The following is a 22,375-nucleotide window of genomic DNA, read 5'->3' as shown; positions in this document are numbered from 1 at the left end:
TTTAATTTTTTTTTTTGAATTACCAGGATGTTCAGCCGTAATCACCAATGCCCGAAACACACATCATGTATTAATATTAGTTTCGTCCTAACGGTCAATCAAACTGGGGATCTGTGAATGGTCAGGATCCTTTCCAGTTGAGCTAATGTCGACCTATGGTCATGCTAATTTTTTTTCCTGCCTGTCTCCACTTTACTACTAACGATTTTGAATAATTTATTTGTTGATTCAAAATCTGGAGATGTTCCACGCCACCTAACTGATAATAGTCGTTGGTTATTAAAATCAAGAAGCCATGTATAGAATGAGTCTAGGCAAAATCTAAAGCAATACTATTTCTAAGAAGACATCTTATTCTTGGCTCTGAAACTTTAGTGATCGTCGGTTAGTCTCTTGTGCTTTTGGATAACTCACACTCCTTACTCAAATATGAAAACCCTTTACCAATTAGCATGACAAATCATCTTCAAAACATACATGGCACACTAGACTTATGTAGAATAAGGTTAAGCCAAAGTCTTAGCATATCCATTAAATACATGGAGGAGTGGTAGTTATTACTTATTTCTCTATACTATACCAGGAGTCAATACCATGACTCAGCTGATTTTTAACATTGTAATAGGTACCACAATTTCAGATTCTTAGAGATATTTTAGATGACAGAAGAGAGAGAGAGCCAACAGCATCTCTATCTATCTAATCTGTGGTCGCTTGAATGATGAGTTGGACATAGGAAGTGTCATCTCTACCCTTGATCTTTCTTGATTTTGCATCACCTGACTAGTTACTCCTCTTCGACCACCAGCCCCTTCTCCAAAACTCTCACCAGAGCTCTTCCTCCGCCTCTCGTTGTGTCCAGCTAAGCGTCTCCGACAGCTTCTTTTAGCTTCATCAAACTCTGGGAGCTCGTGAAACCTGTTTCAAACCATTCAAAGTTACAGCAAGTGTGTGGGCTAATAAAACTCAGCAAAATTTTGTATGGTACCTGCTGCATTGTTGACAGAAGCGTTGTTTAACGCCTGCGAGATAGACAGAAGATGCCTTTGCATGAACTTCGCACACTTTGTGTCTCCGGTGATACTGTTTAGCCTCTTTCAAGTCAGTTGTGCATCTATCTACTTGACAAAGCCGCGATGAGACACGGTTGCTGCTAGATCCTTTAAACCTATCCATCACTCCTTTCCTCTTTCTCCTCTCTCTCAACTTCCTCTTCTCCATCAGTATCATTCTCTAATTCTTCATCCGCATGGTAAGTTGACATAGGAGCCTTCTTTTTCAGATACCCTAGTCCTTGTGCTTTTTTTGCCCTCCATTTCTGGAGAGAAACTTAAAGCTCTAGTCTTATTGGAAGCTCTTGTAGGCTAAGAAATGTTGAGGAATGAGACTTGGTGATATTGTTGACGAGGTTGAAGCATTTTGAAGTGTCTAAAAGGTGAAGTAAAGTTGGGTCATGGACCACTGGTTTTTGTATGCTTCTCTGGTGGAATAAGTGCATGATTACGTTGATAAGCTACCTCAGAAAAAAAAGAGAAAATAGATTAGATAGATTGGGTATAGAAACTCATAAGATGTTTTTGACAGTTTTCATTTGTTTGTTTTTTAGTTATAGACTTTGGTTTATAGAAGTATGACATTTTCATTTGTTTGGTTGTTTCAGACCATTTTATCTTGAAGATATCATTGGTTGCCTTAGAGAAGATGTTTTTTATTGGCCTGCCACTGTATGCAATAGTACATACGGTCCATAGTTTACACATGGACTTAACTCTTTTTCTTTTTTTTGGAACACACACATGGACTTAACTCATAAACCAGTTTCTTCTGTTCTTTAGGAACCAAACAAAAGTTTATCAATTATTTGATGTGACTCTTGAATTCCTTTTCTTGCTGCAGCAAACCTTGAGTATTCTTTTGCTAGGCACAAATCTTAGGATTTGCTCTCTTGTTGGTTTTGCGTTTGATCGTGTTTACTTGATGTCATAAGCATGATGATGTATGTTAGATGTGTCTGGACCAGGACAAAAAATAGAATAGATGCTTGCTTATATACGATTCTCTTCTTCTTTTTTTTTTCTGCTAGGATTTATTGTCACCACGCTTATATAAAGACTAGGATCGGCCCGCCCTACGGGCGGGATGTAAATTTTAAATAATTAAAACAGTTATATATGAAACTTTACATATTAATTTGATTCTGTATATGTTATTGTACGTGGAGACTAAATAAACCAAGTTATTTGTATATATTATTATTTTTGCGTAGAATTATGTATTATTTTGAATCAATGAGTAGATCGCAGGAAAAAATCTTAGGGGTTTCTTACTTTTTTATATTTTTTCTGTATATATTGTGTATTAAATCTTAGTAATGAATATAAATTAATATACATTTCGTTACATTAGAATATGGGAAGAATATAATTTTAACCTAACAGTATTTGGATGTACAAATTTGTTATTTGTTTTTTTTTAACTATCACTATTATATTTATGTGTATCTAGTTATGTTAGGATAATTAATACTATATGGATTATATTTTATGGGGCTATATATTTTGTATGAATAAGCTAGTACGAATAAAACTAATTGTGTTGATTTATTTGACATATATTTGTATTTTGTTGTATGAATAATGTAGTAGATATATTCCATGGATATACTAAATCATTCGAAACACAGTAAACATGTATTATGGACCCTGTATTTGGTAACCAATAATTTGACGTATGTGTAAGTGTTAACATGCTTTTTTTTATTAAACCGAGAAATGTAAAACTCTTAAATATGACGGAGTCGTCTATACCGAAATCTAGGTGGTATAGACTGATGATACAAATTATGACTCAATCTATACCGAAGAACTCTCTTTTTCCTCTGCTCTTGTCACTCATGTTGGTTCAGATGGTGTTTGTCTCTCCTTTTACCTCCAGACTTCATATATATAACAAACACACAAATGCATGCAACTTTAAATCCAAAAAGAAACGGGTCCGTGATTGACACCAAAAAAATTTGAAGCGGACTATATGTTAAACCATACTAAACCAAAGAAGGCTGTATCTCCCTCCAGAACATAACCCTAAATGTATGACAGGAAACTTATATTTACAGGTTAGTGATTAACTCTGTGAGAATCTCCTAGTCATGTCACGGTTTTCATGCATGTGGCAACTGGTAAACGTAAATCAAAACTTGTAAATGGTCAGCGCCTTTCCTATCGAAACTGGTGTACCACTTAAAGAAGGGCAATAGAGATGGTTAGTTGTGTACTTAAGAAAAAAAAAAGAATATTATTGCTTAAAGATAATTTTAGACAATAGTTCAGAAAAAAATAGAAGAAGATAACTGTAAAACTTCAGTAAAAAAAGAAGATAATTGTAAACCTCGATTGTGAAAGCAAAGCTCTAAGTTTTTAACGTGACGATATAAACAAACTCCTTGGTTCTTACGAAAAGATGAGAAAGGGAATTCAAGTATCAAGACGTTCCATCAACCTGAAGAATCTCAGTGTCAAGATCTTAGCCAATGACTCTCAGTAATTGAATAGCATGAAAAGTAACAGACTAAAAATGATAATGGAACTCATTACAGCAGCTATATGAAGATACAAAAACAATAAGTATGATTCCCATATAATAAAAGCTTGAGGAAACTACGAAAGGAATTCGGCTAATTATCTACTATAAGTTAACAAAAGTATAATAATACCAGTTGAAGTGAATCCTGGTTTTGGTGGTTTGCATAGGATCTAACTCTTTCTTCAAGCATAGTTGCACATCTAGTCACACCCAGCAGACTACGCTCAGCACAGATCCCACCTAATACTGAGAAGATCAACTTATTATCTCTGAAAATATCACTGCGTTAATGCGTATAAGTTGATTGTTTTTACTTTTACCTGAGATTTCAGGGATGGTAAGACATTCCAGAACCTTAAGGTCGCATCTCCTCCTTCAGTTACAATCGTCTTTCCAACAGGTGAGGCCGCAAGGTACAACAGGTTCTAACAGTTTCAAAATTTAAAGGATCCATTTCCTTGAGCTTTTGCATGCAGCCTTTACTGTGAGGATCGAAGATACTCCAAACGAAGTTATAAACTTCAGAAAAATCAGTTATAAACTCCAATCACTAAAATAACGTCTACCATAAAATAAAAACTTAGAATCATGTCTGCAATTGTTTGAATAATTACCATACATTTAGCAAGCTTGATTCACCGTTCTTGAACATTGGGAATCTGATGGTCTTCTGCTTGACCTTCCTAAACCAGATGCTGAAGGAAGCAATTGTTGAGAAAGCAACTCGACTGGATGAGAGATGAAGATAGAAGATGTTTCAGTTATTAATCACCTAAATACTGAGTATACTCGATGTCAAATACACCTTGGATAAGAATATTGACTCACCTTAACGTCCACCATGAGCAATCGATATCTAGATGAGTATTTTGGAGATCGCGATTCCCAGAAGAGACATACTAACATATTTATAACCGATACTGCCGACGGAAACTACGGAAATGAAGATCTCGTAGTTGGCGTCTGAATTAATGGGATTAAAGACGTAAAAAAGACGTACAGAAACGGGTAGGACACTCGACCGGCACCGTCTCCGCTAAGAACACACCTGTTCATCACCACAGATTAGGGTTTGCGCAGTAAGGTGGTAGCATGGCCGAAAACAAAGAACGAACTTAAGCCCAATCTTTAGACAAAGCCCATCTGATTTCCAAGTTAATGAATCACTGCGTTTTGATAAAACTGGACACGTGTCAACCGCACAGAACTCGAATTTGTGACATGGAATCCCATGTGGCTTCACCAGGAGAGAATCAACTCTTCTTTATATAATTAGATTCTTTGTAGAAGTGGGGAATTACGGATTGAGAGATGAATATAGAACAATGAGATTACTTTAATTAAAAGGTTGATCCAAACAGACATCTTGAACCTGAAAGAGATTTGTTTTGAGTTTTTTTTTTTGGATCAATTTTTGTTTTGAGTTTAAGGTTATTTTTACCTGCTTAAAAGTAACAATATCTCTCAGTTTAGATTTTTTAACAGTGTGTTGTGTTGTGGAGGATTCATCGCTGACAGATTCCACTAACTACCTCATAACTATGAATTAATAGAGTCACTGAAACAAATGAATGTAACTTTGAATCTTTGAGTTGAACAGCTAAAGAAGTAGTAGCAAACAGATAAGTTGTTTTACTTACTCTTTCACCGGTTGACTGATAAACTTTGTCATCATCTTTTTTACAGTTGAACTTTTGTTTTCTTGGTGTTGAATTATATATCTGACTGAAACTGGAATACTAATTACTGGTTAGTGAAAGAGACAAGACACAAAGGTTTCACATGCCACATTGTACTCTCTCCCAGACGGAACTTAGTTTTTTTGTTTTATTTTGCAAAAGCTGCATTTGTTGTTTCTACAGAACTGAACATGTAAACTTGTCTCTATGAGTTTCCGGTTTGGTTTGGTCTGGTTAGATGATTAATTATTCGGTTAGAATTGTAGTTTATCTGGTAAACAAATAAAAGTATATGTAATTCAATGATGAAATTTGGATTCGGTTTGAGTTAGCTTGGTTTTAAAAGCATACACACTCTCTGTTTCTTAAAAAATGGCATTTTAACATTTTTTCTTGTTACACAAAAATATCATTTTAGAATTTCAAAGCAAATTCTATTTAATTTCTGCTTAATATTAATTGTAAACTGCATTGATCTTATAAATAATTTTATTTATCTCAAATAGAATTAGTCAAATATGTGTTATTAATAAAAATATAAATACATTTTAATCATTTTTTAGTCTGTATAAAAAATGTTAAAGTGACATTCTTTATGAAACGAAAAAAGAGTATAACTGATTGGTTCATTTTTGGTTTAGTGAAAATGATTAATTGTGGTATTAATGGACTCTATTTGTCCACTTGTCACATCTCCTTCACAAGGACACTGTATAACCAATAGATAATATTCATCCGTTGCACAAAAAAAGATAATATTCATCTGTTTCATTTTAGGTATCGTTTTAGATTTGTGCATAAAATTAATAAATATTTAATATTTAATATTTTTAAAATAAAAACATCGTTAACTATACATCTAACCATATTTAAACCAATAGATAAATAAACTGAAGAATATAAAGAATTATATATCATATAAAATTAAAAAAAATTGTATTGAAATTTGAAAACATCATCTAATTTGAAACGGAGGGAGTAATAAATAACAATAATGGTTCGTTATATGTTAACGTTCATTTGATTTTCTTTGGTTGGAAATGAAATTTTAATATAAAAGTAATTCCCTAGAAAGCTTCTCTAGTAAAATGTTTTTTTTCCTCTATATAAATTCATTCATACTCATGCAAACAATCCAAAGTTCAACCACAAAATAAGCTTCACATAAGAGCAGAGCAAAGCATCCTGCTAATAAAATAACAAAGCAAAACCAGACTTCTCATATTTTCAAGTGTCCATTTCCAACTCTTCATTTTGGCCAATATTATAGAATCAACCTGAGTATATGACCTTCAGCTGTGCATGAGGAGTTGGCCATTCTCGTTTCGGACCACCCATGGCCATGATGCTCCTGTTAATCTTTTTGCTGCTGACCAGAAAAACCAATGTTGCATTTGACTAGTAAAATGTTTGACATTCAAGTTTTGGACTATCTAAAAAGAATAGTAAAAAACAAAGATTCCAGAATGTGACACCCCGAAAAGAAGATCTTTTAAATCCACCAACATAAGAATATATGACAACTGAATAATTTATTTATTTGATTGGATCTCAGTCATATAGAAGAGTCCATGGGGTTGATATCTGCATTAGGCACGTGGGTTTGGTTTATTCGGTTAGTTCGGGTGGTTAGTTCAAAATTCAGTTCGTTTGGGTCAGTTGAAATTTTACCAAAGTAAAACGAAAAAATTTGGTTCAGTTTTGGTTAATTTGATTTCAAAAATTTTACCGAAGTTTTTGGTTATGCGGTTAGTTTAGTTAATTTTCAGTTCAAATTTACTTATTTTGAATTTTTTTTACTAATTTCTTTGGTTAATTCGGTTATTTTGATTCGGATGTTGGTTCAGAATTTCAGTTAGGATTGGTGTTGTTTGAATTTTTTTTAGAAAACCGAATTAACCGAGCAAAACCAAAAACCAAACTTTTTCTAGTTTCCGACCCGAACTTTCTAACCGAACACCAAACTTTTCGGGTCGGTTCGGTTTGGGTAATAGCCGCAGGCCTACTGTGCATGTTGCAGGCATTCAAACGTTTTTTTTTTAAATGGTTGGATCCTTTTAGTAAAGATTCTTCTCTGCATGATTTCCTTTGTTCCCCCGCGTCGTTCTTTAGACGTTACCAAACAAAATGGACGTAACTATCCGTAGGACCGTAACCCAACACTCCAATATATCAAAAGATGCCTTTGTTTTCTTTAAGAATTCAAACTATATATGTTTTGCTCATATCAATTATATTATGCCACGTATCAGGATCTGTTTGGATTTGCCAAGAAAACAAAATTATGTATATGGTTAACGCTAAATATAAAATAACTTTTTTCAAAAAAAAAATTTTGAATTTTTTATAAATGATTAAATCCCCTAGACTATATTTGCGAATTGATTTTGCCACATGTTTTTTCTACAATCAATTTCACAAAACAAATATGACATGACTACTGAAATTGATGACATATCTTATAGCTTAATATGACATGGACAATTGTATTTAATGTTAATTTATATTTTTGGTAAACTTTTCAAAATATGGTACTAACTCATATATTACATTTAATGTCAATTTATATTTTGGAATTTTTTTTAAAATATAGGAATAACTCATAAATTATTATTAAAATAAATATATTCAAATATGGTACTATAAATTTCGAAATATAATTTAATTATATATTTTCAAATTATACAATTTTATTACTAAAATTTTCAAAATTGTATACAATTTTTATAGAAAATTAGAAACATTTAATCGTAAAATCATTATTTTCTTATATATCTACAAATTTTATAAATATTGTTTAATTTTAATTTTTGGTAATTACACAACTCTTACAAATCTATTTAATATGTTTAATTAAAATAAATAGATAGAAAAATCTATCTAGGATTATAATTTCAAATATATACATGCATATTCTTAAATATTAATTTTATATTTAATTAAATAAAACTTATATTAAAATGTTGATATGAAAAAGAAAATTTAAAATATTAATAAAATTTTATTTTAAAATATAATTTATATTTATCTGTTAAAAAATATTTTAATTTTTTTTACTGCACATGGTGCAGGAAAACACCTAGTTCTATGGAAATGGTTCTATGGTTCTATTAAAAAAAATAGTTCTATGGCTTGCTATTTTTTTTTAATTATTCACAATGTATAGAGCCATTTTACATATACATTAAAACTATATAAATTAATAATTTTATAATTATGATAATTTATTTATTTATAGAGTTATCAGTTTAAAGATTCTTTTAGATTGTATTTATATAGTTTTTATTTTCAATTTCTTAGAAAGGAAGAAAATTTGATTTTCACAACAATATATACCAATTAAATTTTGTAAATTTGGATTTCGTCTCTTTTGTTAGATTATTTGATATTTAAAATATGAGAATTACATTTCATAAAATATAAATGATTTTTAGTTTTAATATGAAAAATACATAAAATATTGAAATGAAAAGACATAGATGAATTTATTTTTAAAATAAACATTAAAATATTTTCTTATGTTTATATAAATTGTCTGTAAATTGTATATAAGCAATTATGAATTTATAATTTTAATGGAACCATGTATATATTTAAAAGTTTTCAATTTTGTTTTTTTTTTTAATTGTATTGTCAAATCTTATAGTAATTTAGTTTGAAAATAAAACTTTTAGTTAATTATTGAATATTAATTTATAGAGTTTTTACTATATGTATTATATTTTCAGGGTTGTAGTAGATATGGTTTGTTGATATCAAACTACGAAACACAAGTTAATATTGTGATATATACATATATATCATTTTGAAACTAATAATCACTATCAGTTTCTTCTGATAATTCAAATTCTAATATTAATAATTTAGTTTTTATTTCTTGAATATCTGGTTTATTTTGGAATATTTCGTTTATTTTCTTTTTCATCTTGCATTATGTGAATCTATGTCCAGCTCTTTTACAATTTTAACAGACTAATTTTTGTGCATTTATTGGTTTATATTTTTTTTCTTCTTTGAATGATATTTGATTAGTTGTTTTTTGTCATCTGTGTATTTTATTATTGGTGTATATTACTTTGGTGTATATTACTGTTTGTTTCTACAAAATAATAAATAGAATATATTTGTACAAATACGAAAACTACTACCAAGAATCATGATGACAAACAAATGGAACCTACGAGAAAACTTATGCAACCAAGTGTAATTAAAAGACAAGATTCTCTATCAACCACCACTCAAAGTGTCGACACCACTCAGAAAAAAACACATATTAAAGCACTCAACATGCATCTTCTACGATAAATATCTCTTTTATCAATGAAGAGAGGGATATAAGAGAGACACAAGCAATTAAAGTTTTCAGATTTCAAGCTTTTAAAGTTTTAAAATCTACTTTTGTAATTGATATATTAAAATTTGTACTTTAATCCAAACTCAATAAAACGAGTTTATACTCGACATTTAGCGCCTCTCTTCTTTTAGACTTAAGCCTTAGCAACTCTCGACCTCAGTAAGTACCCTTTTAAAGGTTAATACTTAGTGTCTGGAAGTATCGAGTAGACTTCACATCATGTATCACTTAAAGACAATATTCCCATTCAAGTATCAACCACGATTCGAAGTGTCGGCATCACTAAGAAAGAGAGACGTATTGAAGCACTCAGCATGCATCTTCTACTATGAATACCACCTCTCTCAACATGGTTTATTTCCTTGTAAAGACCATTTTCTTCTTCTATTCTTCTTATTTCAACATGGTTTATTATTGAATTTTGGATACCTGTATCTAGTGAATTATCCCACCAATTGTTTAATGCTTCATTATATCATGTTACTAGCATAACATATGCTTGTTATTAGAATTATCTCTAACTTTAAATGTTATAGCGGCCTTCCTCGTTTCTTGAATTAAGTTCATTATTTTATATTCTCAACGTCCATCAATATTCCATTCATATATATCATCTCCAGTTTATACATTATTAGTATATTTATGGTATTTTTCAAATAATAGATCAGGTTGAGTATGTCGTCGATAATAACATTTTATAGATTTTATTTTTTATTCAATTAGTTTCTTGATTATTTTTTCTGATTGTGAGGATGTTTGAATAGAATCATTATCATCTGCATCTATAATATCCATTTATTTATTTTTGTTTAATTTATCAAAATTTGTAGAAATTGATCTAAAATTTCATTCTCATGAAATTTGATTTGTCTAGTTATCGGCTTAAAGATTGGTATGGTTACAAATGAAAATGGATGTTGATTACTTTGGTTAAATTGATCCAGTTGTTATTTTAATTGGCATTTATTTTATTTTCTGTGTTTTCTAATTGTTTAGAAATTGTATTTAATAATTTACTTTGGTAATTATTTTGTTAATATATGATTAAATATCTTGTAGAATTACAGAGTCTTTATCATATTTATTAGCTCTGGTTTTAAAAGATGTGGCTATTATTTGTCGATTTAAAGTATTTATTTTAAAATATTCTAGTGGTGGATGAATTGATTTAATATTATTAACATCTACTTGTTCCCATATTTGACTGAAAGATGAACTTGTATTAATTTTAAATAGATAATTGATATTATGTGTGATTAAATATGTTTAAAATGATGTAAAATGGAATATATATATTTATTTTAATATTATGCAATTATAAAAAAATTCTAAATTAAGTAGTTTTCTGCTTAGAGAATGTTTTGAAATACCAGTTATGTTTTTCTTCATTTTCTTTTGAATAAAAGTTGCCTTTGATATATTGTTTGTCAATTTCAAATTTATTGTAATGACATTTAAATATTTAAATGTATTGGTGTAGATACATACCTTGTTCAGGTTCATCTATGGGTACTTTAAATTTAATTGAATTTTCTTGTTTAATACTTTGGTTTACATTTTCTGTTTTCGAATCTGCACTAAATTGATCGGTATGATATTCTGAAATCGAAGCTCATGAATGATATGAACTAACTCTGGGTAGAAGTGGATTTTATATATGACCCGAATTGTAGTAATATTTTTCTATCCATTCGTTCAATTATTTTTGAAATATTGTTCAAACTTTCCAGGAGGTTGAGTAATTTCAAATTTCCATTGATCTGGAATAGTTATTTCATCCCTTTTAATTGTGTACATATGTATGTAGTTGTTAGATCATCTTTACTATGAACAGATAAAATTGTTGTTTCTCCTTTATCATCTTGTGATAAACATCTTGGGTTAAATTCAAAAGTTGAAGTTTAAAATAAATTCAATAGAGTAACAAATATCTATGTCGTTCATTTTGGAATTTAGTTTCTGGTAAATGAAGATTTAATGTTAGAGTTTGAGTATAGTTGGATCATATAAGCTTACTTGAAAATTAGGAGCGCAATTAAAATAGACTACCCCGTTGTAAAATGTAGATAGCACTGCTACAATGAGCGAATCTTCAAACTTTAACAAAGTTTTATCTCTTAATAACATAAGTATTGGTGAATCTAATACTGGTTCTTGATAAAGGTTATCAATTGTATTAAATCAAAATACACATATAATTGAATCCCTTTTGCATGTATTTGACTAAAGCGAGTGGAAATAATATTTTAATTTCTTCAAATTCATTTTGAAGATATGGGGTTTGCTCATGTTCTTTTATTTAATAAGCTGTTTTAAAGATTTCCAGTTTGATATATGTGTTCTGGCTGGATATGAGGTAGATGATATTTTGTTATTTCTTGATTAAATGTTGTTATTTAACATAATTTCTCTTGAATTAATTATTGTATATGATGCAGAAGTTGATGCATGTTTTGGTTAAAGAGTTTTCTAAACGAGGACGACATGACTTATTTAAATTTAAACTCATACTAGGAGGATACTAACCAATTTTACGATGACATGATTGTGGCTTGCCAACTGTCTTACTTCCTCTTTCAGGTATTTCTGCTTGGAACACCTACAGTAACAATTTTTTTGCAGAAAGGTAAGTGATATATGGTGTTTTATACATCTTGTATATATGCTTTTCAATTGGTTTTCAAGTCTTTATCGAGTCTTCCTAGTCTTTTTCGAGTCATTATAGGTCTGGAGTTGCATTGGATGGGAGATGGACCAGCTGGAACAAAAGAGGCAGAAAACAGTGCAATTTGGTGATTTTCAAGCATAACAGTCTTGACCTGTTCCGGATAGCGGAGAAAACCCGAATGACTGTTCCGAGTGTCTGTTCCAGCGGCAGAGATTTTTAAGAAAACTACAACATATTTCGGAATTTGCCCTAATCTCTCTATTTTCTCTCCGAGCCGCCTGTGGCTTTGATATATCTTCTTTTTCTGTTTTTCCTTATCATTCTATGCTAGTTTACAGAGAGGAACCAGACCCAAAAACTCCATTGTTGGATTTGCTTATTGTAAAGGGAGAAGGATCTCTACACTCTTGAGAAGAATCCTGAACTCTATCTCTTTTATTTTATTGATTCCGCATGTTTTCTTCATCTGTTATCTCTGTGTTCTCAGTAAGTATGGCTGAGTAGTCATCTTGCTTAGTCTAGGGTGTTAGGGTGTTTAGATCCATGAGCTAAATACAAATAAAGATTTATGTTTTGATTGTCTCTATTCATGATTGCGCTTACTGCCTACATTAAACATTTGGAAAGCATTAATATTTAGTAAATATTTTTCTAAATGCTTTTCTAACAATTGTTGATTGGATAATGTAGAGCATAATGATAATGATACTGCTAATATCTTACCAATTAAGGCCTTAGACTAGGGCTTTACAAAGAGAGTTAGTGAAAATATTCTACATTTCTTAACCCTAGAGATTCCTAAATCAATCATTGATATGATTAATCCTTAATATAGATTATAATATTACTTTCTAATAACAGACGAGGAACAAGATTTGTCTCTTCGTTTATGGGAATGTCATTTATTTCTTCAAAGATTGTTTCTATTTATGCGATCCAGCTTATAACTCTATTCTCCCTCTTCTCATTTCTTACGTCATAATAATACACTTTGACAAACAAAAAACAACACCAAAGCATTTGATTCTTGTGTTTTTTTTTTGGTTATTACAGAACAAACAAAAAACAACAACCTCAATTTTGTCATTTCAAGAAGAATATCACGTGTTTACAGAGAAAAGGAACATCGTTAGAAACAAATGATCATTCATTTCCATTACAATGAACGAGACACGGTTTTGAACTCAGTCAAGCAAGACTGAAGAATCTTCTGACGTTTCTGAAGCTGTTGACGTTCGTTTTGCAGCACATCAATAGCTCCAGGTGCAACGAACATGTCCATGAACTTCTCATCGTTTACTGCAAACAAATCCACACCAAGTGCAACCACTAGCCTGTCTCGGCTGCAATCACAAAACAATCAATTTTAAGTCAAACTCAAATCAAACCAGACGCAAACGATGTCTTCTTCAGCATGAAACAAGTAGAACTTACCAAGGTGTTAGAAACCCTGAGTTTAGGGTCGACGTTACGCTTCTTTCCACAAGAACTTCACGTATTCTAGCAAAATGTTGTGCAGCTGATGAACATATCTCAGTGTAAGCAGAGCTTGATTTCATTCCATTTTCCATGGTACCAAACAGAAGCCCACCTTCTCCGTTCTGAATCCTAAGTGGCTGTATGTTCCTGTTTCCTCCCATTCTCGCCACTCTTTTTCTGGCTCCACCACCATCATGATGATGACCATTGCCAATCTCTTTCTTTACCAAACCATATCCTATCTCACATGGCTGGTCTGGTGATGGTGTCTCAGGGACTGTTATATGTGTTTCCTCTCCTTTCCCTGGTGTTGTCTCTTGGGCCTTACTCTTCTCAGGAGGAATGTTTTCTTGATCTTTCATTGGCTCATCACGCCCTGTATCAGAGAGCTCGAAGCAAAACGAACCAATACCAGAGGCTTGGTTAGGTTTGTAATAAGAGCCAAAAGCTCCTCCTTGGTGGTAGTCACTCTCATAGCAGGCCATGGAGTATGGGCTCGTCACCGAATCAAGATGGTGTCTTACTAGTTGCTTGCACTGTTTCGCAAGATTCTTCACGAAACGACTGTAACAGTTCCGTAGAGCAGCATGAAAACCAACGTATCCATCCATATTTTCAGCTTTCTTCTCATCTGCTATCAAAGAAACTTCATGAGATGCAGGGGATCTATGAGTTTTTAGAAAATCAAGGATCGTATTCTTACATTCTGAGTTTTGGTTCAGGTTTCTTTCGAGAGCAATTTCAAAGAGACTTCCTAGCACAAAGGCAAGCCTGTCACAGGCTGTGTCCAGAAGAGGAGCGAGCCACGACCGTGCTGCGGTTCTAGCAATCTCTGCTGAAGCTTCTGTTACTCCTCTACCACCTCCCCGCCCAGCATGAGCTAGCAGAATGTTTGCTACCTGAAAAATTGAGGCTAACTTTGAGTTTATATGGAAAGTATAAAAATGTTGTTTTACAGATGAAGTGTACCTTCTCTCTTGACACTGGAGGGCACTCGATGGAGTAGGCAGCACAGCGGAACTCGTGAATGACTCTTTCAAAAGCGGCTCCTCCATAGAGTCTAAGAACAGCATTAGGCGGCTTAATATCCAGACACACGCCGGGCCAGCTTCCAATACCACTCTCGCCACGTTCTTCTTCGGTTGTTTTCCCCCATTGCTCAGGTGCTGGATTTGCAGCTCCATCAATCAAAGCTCCCTTAACAACCAAAGCAAAACAATGTTATTTTCAACTCATTTACGAAAGACTTAAAAACTGTACATTTACAATTTACTCACCACATGATTGCTAATAGAAGCCATATATAGCATTGCAGCTTTTCTGAGATGAGCAACATCAGAAGTAGCCTGAATCTTCATATCCATTCTCAGCATATCATCAGTTACCTCAGAGCATCGCTGTTCAAGCAAAGCTAGTGTTGCTGGAGCAGCGTCCTTGTACCTCTTCTGAAGCTCAGACTCTAAGAAATCTCTTAAAGACCCAAACCAATATGAGAACGGAACTTTTCTTCATCAAATCCTCCCTTGACACCCTCACGCAAATGCCTTATAACGTCCATGTCCACCTGAGATATCTGTCTGCGAAACTCATCGTTTGAGACAGTGCTCCTGTCTTTAGGCAAGGCCACAAAGTAAGGACGAGTGTTCTCCCCAAGGTACCCACTAGCACTGAGGTAACGATCAACCTCACCACGATCATTAAACTCCTGCGGAAACTCAAATTAGTAAAAAGAAACATCAACTTAAGTGATTGTGTGTTCAAACACTCTAGTACCTTGAGGCGATTATCAAACTTGGAGACAACAACAATCGTCCTCCGGAAGCTTGAGTCAATCTCACGAACAGCATCAAGCCACAGAGAAGAGCACCACTCCACACTACTCTGCTGAAGGAACAAGAGGATGCGATGTGGAGGAGAAGCCAGTGACTTGACCATCGATAGAATTTCATCAGGTGTGGTCTCAGGCTCTCCTTTCTTTGCCTGCACACACAAAACCGAATTTGTTATTAGTCTACCGAACCGAGCTTAACCGGAAATCAAAATCTGAACCCTACAGAGAGCTAGTGTTACCTTAAGAACAAAGCCAGGAGTATCGATGATGGTGAGATTGGGAGAATGAGCATACTCAGCTCTCATCACAATCGGCTTTGGCGAAACCGCAGTCTTCGTCTTCCTCAAAAGCGCCTCCGTTCTAGACCTAATCACATCCGCTACTGCTGTAGCCGAAACAATCGGACTTCCGTACTCTTCCGAATCTTCATCCTACCAAAATCCAAAACTCAACACCATTCATCTCAACCAAAGCAATCGAAAGATGATAGTTACCTGGAATCTACACCGCGGCTCTAACGCAGATACATCATGAACCATCTGGAGAATCAGAGGACGGCGCGTCCCCATTTCGACCTCGCGGACGTTGAATCGGAAACCTAAAAGCGCTTCGAGAAGAGAGCTTTTGCCGTCTGATTGACCACCGATGGCTACGATCTCCGGTATCGGAAGTTTCTCCCCGAAAGCGACGGCGGCTGCTTGGAGACGGTTGTAGGCTTCGAACCGTGACCTAGACTCCGAAGTGGCCGGATCCTGGGGGTGAGATTGCATCTTCGATTGAGACTGATTGTTTCTACGGGAAGATGGGGTTTTAGTGGGTGTGGTAAGGTATGATGAGTTTGAGTTCGCCATTGACGAGGGAAAGAGTGTTCAAGATTCGCAGAGATGAAACGTTGTGAGATGATGATACCGACGGAGAGCGTAAGAGAAAGTGTCGAATTTTAGATTTTGAAATTTGAATTAATTGGTTTTAATGGGCTTTCTAGAAGCCCATCTAATATGTTGGACAGTTGATGGAAAAGTTAAATCGTGTGCTATAACCGGGAAATGCAGGACCGTTCTAATTAAAGTATCTGATGGATTTTAAACCGGTTTGGTTTGGTCTTTGATCGTAATTTGTTAGTAAACCGTAAATGTATCCGTTAGAAAATTATTGTTAACAAAGAGGCAGAGATGCACATAATAAAAGCAGAGGAGGTCTCTCTCTCTCTCTCTCTTTCTCTTCCTCTTCTAGGAACTGGTGAGATTTCTAGATCAGTAAGTTTCTTTTTTGATTCATCTAATCTATAGATCATGAATTTGATTTTAATCCGTTGTTATCTTGTTTGGAGTTTGTGTGTGATCCGTTGGGTTTCGTAATCGTCTTCGCAATTTTGCTTTAGGGTTTCAAGTTTCCTAAATCGTTCGTTATTTTATTTGTTGCAGTGATGTTGAATCTACATGGAAGCGCTTGACTCATTCGTGAAACCCCCAGTTGAGGTACTTCTCTATCTTACGCTTACGCTAGAGTTTTTTGATCTATTGTAAAGCGTGATTGTGTTTTAATTTGGAGTTTTAGTTATGGATATTATCTATATCAAGATCTTAAAGATCGATTATATAAAGCGAATAGAGAGGTAGATACTTATATACACTTACGCGGATCTATTTGATTTCTTTCTTGTGCTAGCACCATTGTTGATTCCTTAATAGCATATTTGTGAGAGTAAGAGATTATGTTCATGCGAATAGACATAGGGAATCAATATTGAGACTGCAGATTTGTTTTGAGTTCCAAGTTTCGTTCTTTCACCTGTTTTGACCATACAAATAATATTTTCTCTCTGTTTTTGTTTACAGTATGTTTGTGTGGAGAAACCATGGCTGACAGATTCCATTACATCATACCTCTGGATAGAGTCACTGAAACAATTGAAGATAAGATCGGATCTTGGATTGGAGGCAAAGAAGTAGCAGCAGTAAAACAGATAAGCTCTTTTACTTTCTCTTTTTACTGTTTTGTTTCCAAGTTTGAGATTCGGTACCGCACTGCCGAGTCTTGCTTACTTTTGTTTTGGTTCTATCAAACCCCAAAAAAGATCATAAGGCAGACACTAATCTAATAGTGTTTTGTCAGATTCTTATTTGGGGACATTGTCCCATTGCGTGAAGCCTAGACCCTGATTTTTTTTTTGAAATCATGGGTCCAACAACTCTATTGGTTGGTGGTAGTGCATGTCTAAGTAAACGATGGAAAGTATGACAGAATTTTGTTACCCACGGCTTACAAAACACAACAAACGGCTTAAGAAAAGTCTTTAGACAGAGACTGTACCCACGGCTTACAAAAACGGTTTAAGAAAAGTCTTTAGACAAAGCTTTCACTAAAGTTTTTAGACAAAGGTTGGCTGGATCAAATGACCCGTGGCTTGCAAAAAAAAATGTCTTTAGGCAGAGACTGTACCCACGGCTTACAAAAACGGCTTAAGAAAAGTCTTTAGACAGAGCTTTCAATAAAGTTTTAAGACAAAGGTTGGATGGATCAAACGACCCATGGCTTGCAAAAAACAATGTCTTTAGGCAGACAAAGACTATGAATGTTTGGATGGATCAAATGTCCCGTGGCTTGCACAAAGGTCTTTAGACACAAAAAGACTATGAATGTTGGGATGGATAAAACGACCAACGGTACACCGTAAAGTCTTTAGACATAGAGTATGAGTTGCCCACGGCTTATAAAGTCTTTAAACAAAGTCCATGAGTTGATTAAGAGGCTTTAGAAAAAATTGCTACCCACGGCTTATGAAAAGTTCTTAGACAAAGACTTTGAGATTCTTGCTACACACAGCTTATGTAAAGTCTTTAGACAAAGACTGAATCTGGCCAACACTACAACATAAAGTCTTTAGACATAGACTATGAGTTACCCACGGCTTATAAAGTCTTTAAACAAAGTCCATGAGTTGATTAAGAAGGCTTTAGAAAATATTGGCTACCCACTGCTTATGAAAAGTTTTTAGACAAAGACTTTGAGATTCTTACTACACACAGCTTATGTAAAGTCTTTAGACAAAGACTGAATCTGGCCAACAAAATCTCTATGAGAAGAGTCTTTATGGAAGTCTTAAAGCCAAACAGAATTATTGCTTGACGACCACCCACGGCTTAAAGAATGTTTTCAGACAAAGACTACCCACGGCTTAAAGAATGTTTTCAGACAAAGACTAGGGGTTAGTCTTAACGAAGTCTAAATGCAAAGACTATGAATTGAAACGGTTCCCTGCTTTACCAGTACCCACGGCTTAGAAAAACAACAAACGGCTTAGACAAATTGTGATTGAACCCTCGGCTTGCAAAATCTTATAGACAAATCCTATGAATTAGTTTCTGCAGTTGTTGGATGAAAGAACGACCAACAGCTCTGGAAACGTCTTAAGGGGCTTATAAAAGGTCTTAAAGATGAAGACTATTATGAGTTGGATGTGAAAACGACATCACCACAAGCTGATATGAATCAAAAACAGACATACTTGACCACAACTCTTAAGACAGAGAGAGTATGAAAACAAACACAGAGTATGAAAACAGACAGATGACTGACTACATGTCAGTTTTTGGCTTGTTGGATGGAAAACAATGGCTTAATATTAAGACAGAGATTATGAAACAAACATTGAGTTGTTTTTGACTTGATTGCTGGGGAAAACTACCAACAACAGCTTAAACCAAGTCTTAAGACAGAGAGTATAGACCAAATTTGAGTTTCTTGCTACACACATCTTACGAAAGGTCTTCAAGATGAAGACTATGACCTGGATGTAAAAACGACTAACCGTGGATGGAGAAACATGACCACCGGTTTAATTGCACACAAACCTACTACTTGTTGGATGGAAAAAACTACCTGCGGCTTAGAAAAGTCTTACACAAAGACGATGGTTGTTTGAGTTGTTGTACGGTAAACACGGCTTAAACAGAGACTATGAACCAAAACAATAATCAAAAGGCTTAATAACCGCTAGACAGAGAAGGACCAAAAGCTGAAAAAGAGTTTAAGACAGGTTATATGAATCAAAAACAGACTCCTTACTTCACCACAAGCCTTGTCAAAGTATTTAGACAAATGGAAAACGAGCACTGGCTTAAACCAAGTCTTAAGACAGAGACTATGAGCCAAAGTAGAGTTCGTTTTTGGCTTGATGGAAGGGGAAAACGACCGATGGCTTAAACTAAGTCTTAAGACAGAGACTATGAGCCAAAATTGAGTTCGTTTCTGGCTTGATGGAAGGAGAAAACGACCAACTGAACGGCCTAAACCAAGTCTTAAGACAGAGACTATGATGAACCAAAATTGAGTTGGTTTTTGGCTTATTAGATGGAGAAAGTGACTAACAACTTAAACCAAGTCTTAAGACAGAGACAAATAAACTGAAAACTGATTTTGTGCTTTACTATCCGAGACTTAAAAAAGTTCTCAAGTAGTGTTACCCGAGACTATGAATGGGATATAGAAAGTCTTTAGACCAAAGTCGACTTGTTAGATAAGAAAAAGACTATGAATGTATAACACATTCATTACTTTACCACTCACAATGTAAAATTCACAAGGTAAGAATGAGGCATTTAAGTGAAGCAGAGACTGATTAATTCTGAAATTTACAGGTATGTATGTGCTACTTCAAACTGTTAGAGACTCATAGAAGATTTTCAAGTGTAGCAGATTTCTTTGACAGGTATGTGCATTTCAAACTTGTTTGTAATTTAATTGGTACAATTATGAAAATTGAGACACAAACATGAAGTAAAGATTAGTTTCATCTGTTCAGGTTTGTGCTTCAGAAACTGCTCATATCCTCATTGAGGCAAAGGCTTTTCTCAGGTATATGCTTTTCTTGACTTTGCTCTTGCATAAATGGGTTTCTTTACTTACGGAAATTTACAAAGCTAAGTGATATATGCGTAGATAAAAGAAACTCGAAATGAATATCTAAGCTCCATTTAAGCTGACTAGTCAACATTTCTATCATTGGTTTAGCTAGCATCCATGAGATTCTAGAAAATTAATTCCTAACATATCCACTGATAAACATGTAGATTTTCTATTTTGATTTTGGAGCATTACTTTTTGTGTTTTCAGTGTTTGTAATCTCTATTGCATGTATTATAAGGTCTCTAATTTTGTCAAATGAATGTATCTTGGAGCTCTTGTAGATCAAAGTAGGTGAGAGACACTCCTGCATATTGTGGTGCTAGTTTTCTTAAGTTCCGAATGTTTCTGTTTTGTGTTATTCTCCCAACCTTCACTGATCATTCTAAATAGTGTTAAATAAACTATTTATAGTTTGGTACTTGTATGCATTATAAGGTCTCTCATTTTGTGAAATGGATGTACCTTGTAGTAAGTGAGAGCCTTCTGCAGATTTGTGGTGCTAATTTCATTGAATTTCGAATGTTTCTGCTTTTGTGTAATCTCTCTCTATTGCATGTATTATAAGGTTTCTAATTTGTTGAAATGGATGTATCTTGTAGTCTCTTGTAGAACAAAGTAGGTGAGAGACTCCTGCAGATTATGTTGGTAGTTTTATTGAATTTCAAATGTTTCTGTTTTTGTGTCAATGCTCCTCCTAACCCTGAATGATCGTTCTAAACATGTACAGTGTTAGTATTCTCGTTAGTTTGGTGCTTGTATGAGCTATAAGGTTTCTCATCTTGTAAGATAGATGGATCTTGGAGTCGTAGATCAACTTATAGTATTCTCTTTAGTTTGGTGCTTGCATCATTCAAAATATCTGAAAGACTAGAGATGGTGGTAGTAGTTTCTTTGCAACTTGAATGTTATGTTTTCTTTAATGGTCCTTACCCTGGGTGATCATTTTAAACATGTGAAGTGAAATCTCTACGCTGATGATTATTATGTTAGATTCTTTAGATTGTATATGTTGACTTGAAAATTTCCATGTTATGGTATTTGTGTCTATTTGCTTTGGTTTCTGAGTCTTGTCAAAAAGTAGACATCATTTAATTTTCACAATTTATGGAATTCTTTATTGTATGCTGATGATTACACGTTACATTTATATATTTAAATGTTGAATTGAGTTTTTACTATAACATTGATCGAGAATTCTCTGTCATATACATGTGTCTATCCTGTGATCTCTTCGTCGTACAGAGCCGATGAAGCTTTTAAGTTTCTTTGATTGATGTCAAATTCAAGAAAGTAGCTGTATGTAAAGTCTAGTAGTTGTAAACATTTGAAATAGGTGCTCTGGTCTTCTCTTCTCTTCTCTTTAGGTCGACTAAATGTGATGTTAGATATTATTTTCTGGAAATTATTGACTCTAGTTTATGAACAAAATCATCCAATTTTCTGTTTGTTGTCCGGCAAATTATCACACTGAATTACTATTACATACTAAAATAATAAAGACTCGGATGTGTTATATGATCATCTAAGGAACGGCATAATGTGATTGGAGAGTCATGCTATTGTAGATAAGATTCAGCTGTAATCTTTAACGAAAAATAAACTTTGTTGTTGTCTGTCTAAACTAATATCATTTGAATTTTGATGTTATGTACATAAACAGGAATGTCTTTATGTACTTTTCAGCTGTGGTAGAATGTTTTTGCATTTTGGTTGGTTTATCCTATGGTGTATGAATTATTGCTTATCTTATTGCATATTGCTCTTTAGAATATAATTAGCTATTGTATAAATTGATTTCTCGACTCTTTCAGGCATAAATTTATTCTTGTACGATTATATGCAACTAAAAGTTGATTGGTATTTCGTATGGAGGA

The 22,375-nt window shown here is 33.7% G+C and overlaps 3 long non-coding RNA genes and 2 pseudogenes across 7 annotated transcripts; 1 reads left to right on the top strand and 4 right to left on the bottom strand.

Annotated features, from left to right (window-relative positions):
* Nucleotides 1–491: 491 nt before the first annotated feature.
* Nucleotides 492–1,749, bottom strand: LOC125601954 (annotated as a pseudogene).
* A 1,771-nt stretch (nt 1,750–3,520) lies between these two features.
* Nucleotides 3,521–4,967, bottom strand: LOC125601953. 4 transcript variants are annotated; one of them, XR_007334512.1, is made up of 4 exons: nt 4,411–4,966; nt 4,202–4,310; nt 3,903–4,064; nt 3,521–3,828 (listed from the first exon to the last, which is right to left on the bottom strand). It is a non-coding gene; the product is annotated as an uncharacterized LOC125601953 (long non-coding RNA). The 4 variants fall into 4 exon arrangements; XR_007334515.1 differs by having other exon boundaries at nt 3,903–4,101; nt 4,411–4,965; XR_007334513.1 differs by having other exon boundaries at nt 3,903–4,310; nt 4,411–4,967.
* Nucleotides 4,968–6,337: 1,370 nt separating this feature from the next.
* Nucleotides 6,338–12,330, bottom strand: LOC125601951. Its single transcript, XR_007334510.1, has 2 exons — nt 12,142–12,330; nt 6,338–6,627 (listed from the first exon to the last, which is right to left on the bottom strand). It is a non-coding gene; the product is annotated as an uncharacterized LOC125601951 (long non-coding RNA).
* On the top strand, nt 9,629–12,448 carry LOC125601952. The gene is made up of 3 exons (XR_007334511.1): nt 9,629–9,979; nt 12,196–12,241; nt 12,341–12,448. It is a non-coding gene; the product is annotated as an uncharacterized LOC125601952 (long non-coding RNA).
* Nucleotides 12,449–13,347: 899 nt separating this feature from the next.
* Nucleotides 13,348–16,524, bottom strand: LOC106445733 (annotated as a pseudogene). The gene is made up of 8 exons (XR_007334509.1): nt 16,088–16,524; nt 15,833–16,024; nt 15,536–15,742; nt 15,040–15,467; nt 14,732–14,959; nt 14,466–14,661; nt 13,718–14,393; nt 13,348–13,626 (listed from the first exon to the last, which is right to left on the bottom strand). The product of XR_007334509.1 is annotated as a dynamin-related protein 5A-like (transcript).
* Between the last annotated feature and the right edge of the window lie 5,851 nt (nt 16,525–22,375).

The sequence above is a fragment of the Brassica napus genome, unplaced genomic scaffold, assembly GCF_020379485.1.
Source record: "Brassica napus cultivar Da-Ae unplaced genomic scaffold, Da-Ae ScsIHWf_2707;HRSCAF=3468, whole genome shotgun sequence".
Lineage (NCBI taxonomy): Eukaryota > Viridiplantae > Streptophyta > Magnoliopsida > Brassicales > Brassicaceae > Brassica > Brassica napus.
This window is presented reverse-complemented; position numbering and strand designations above follow the sequence as displayed.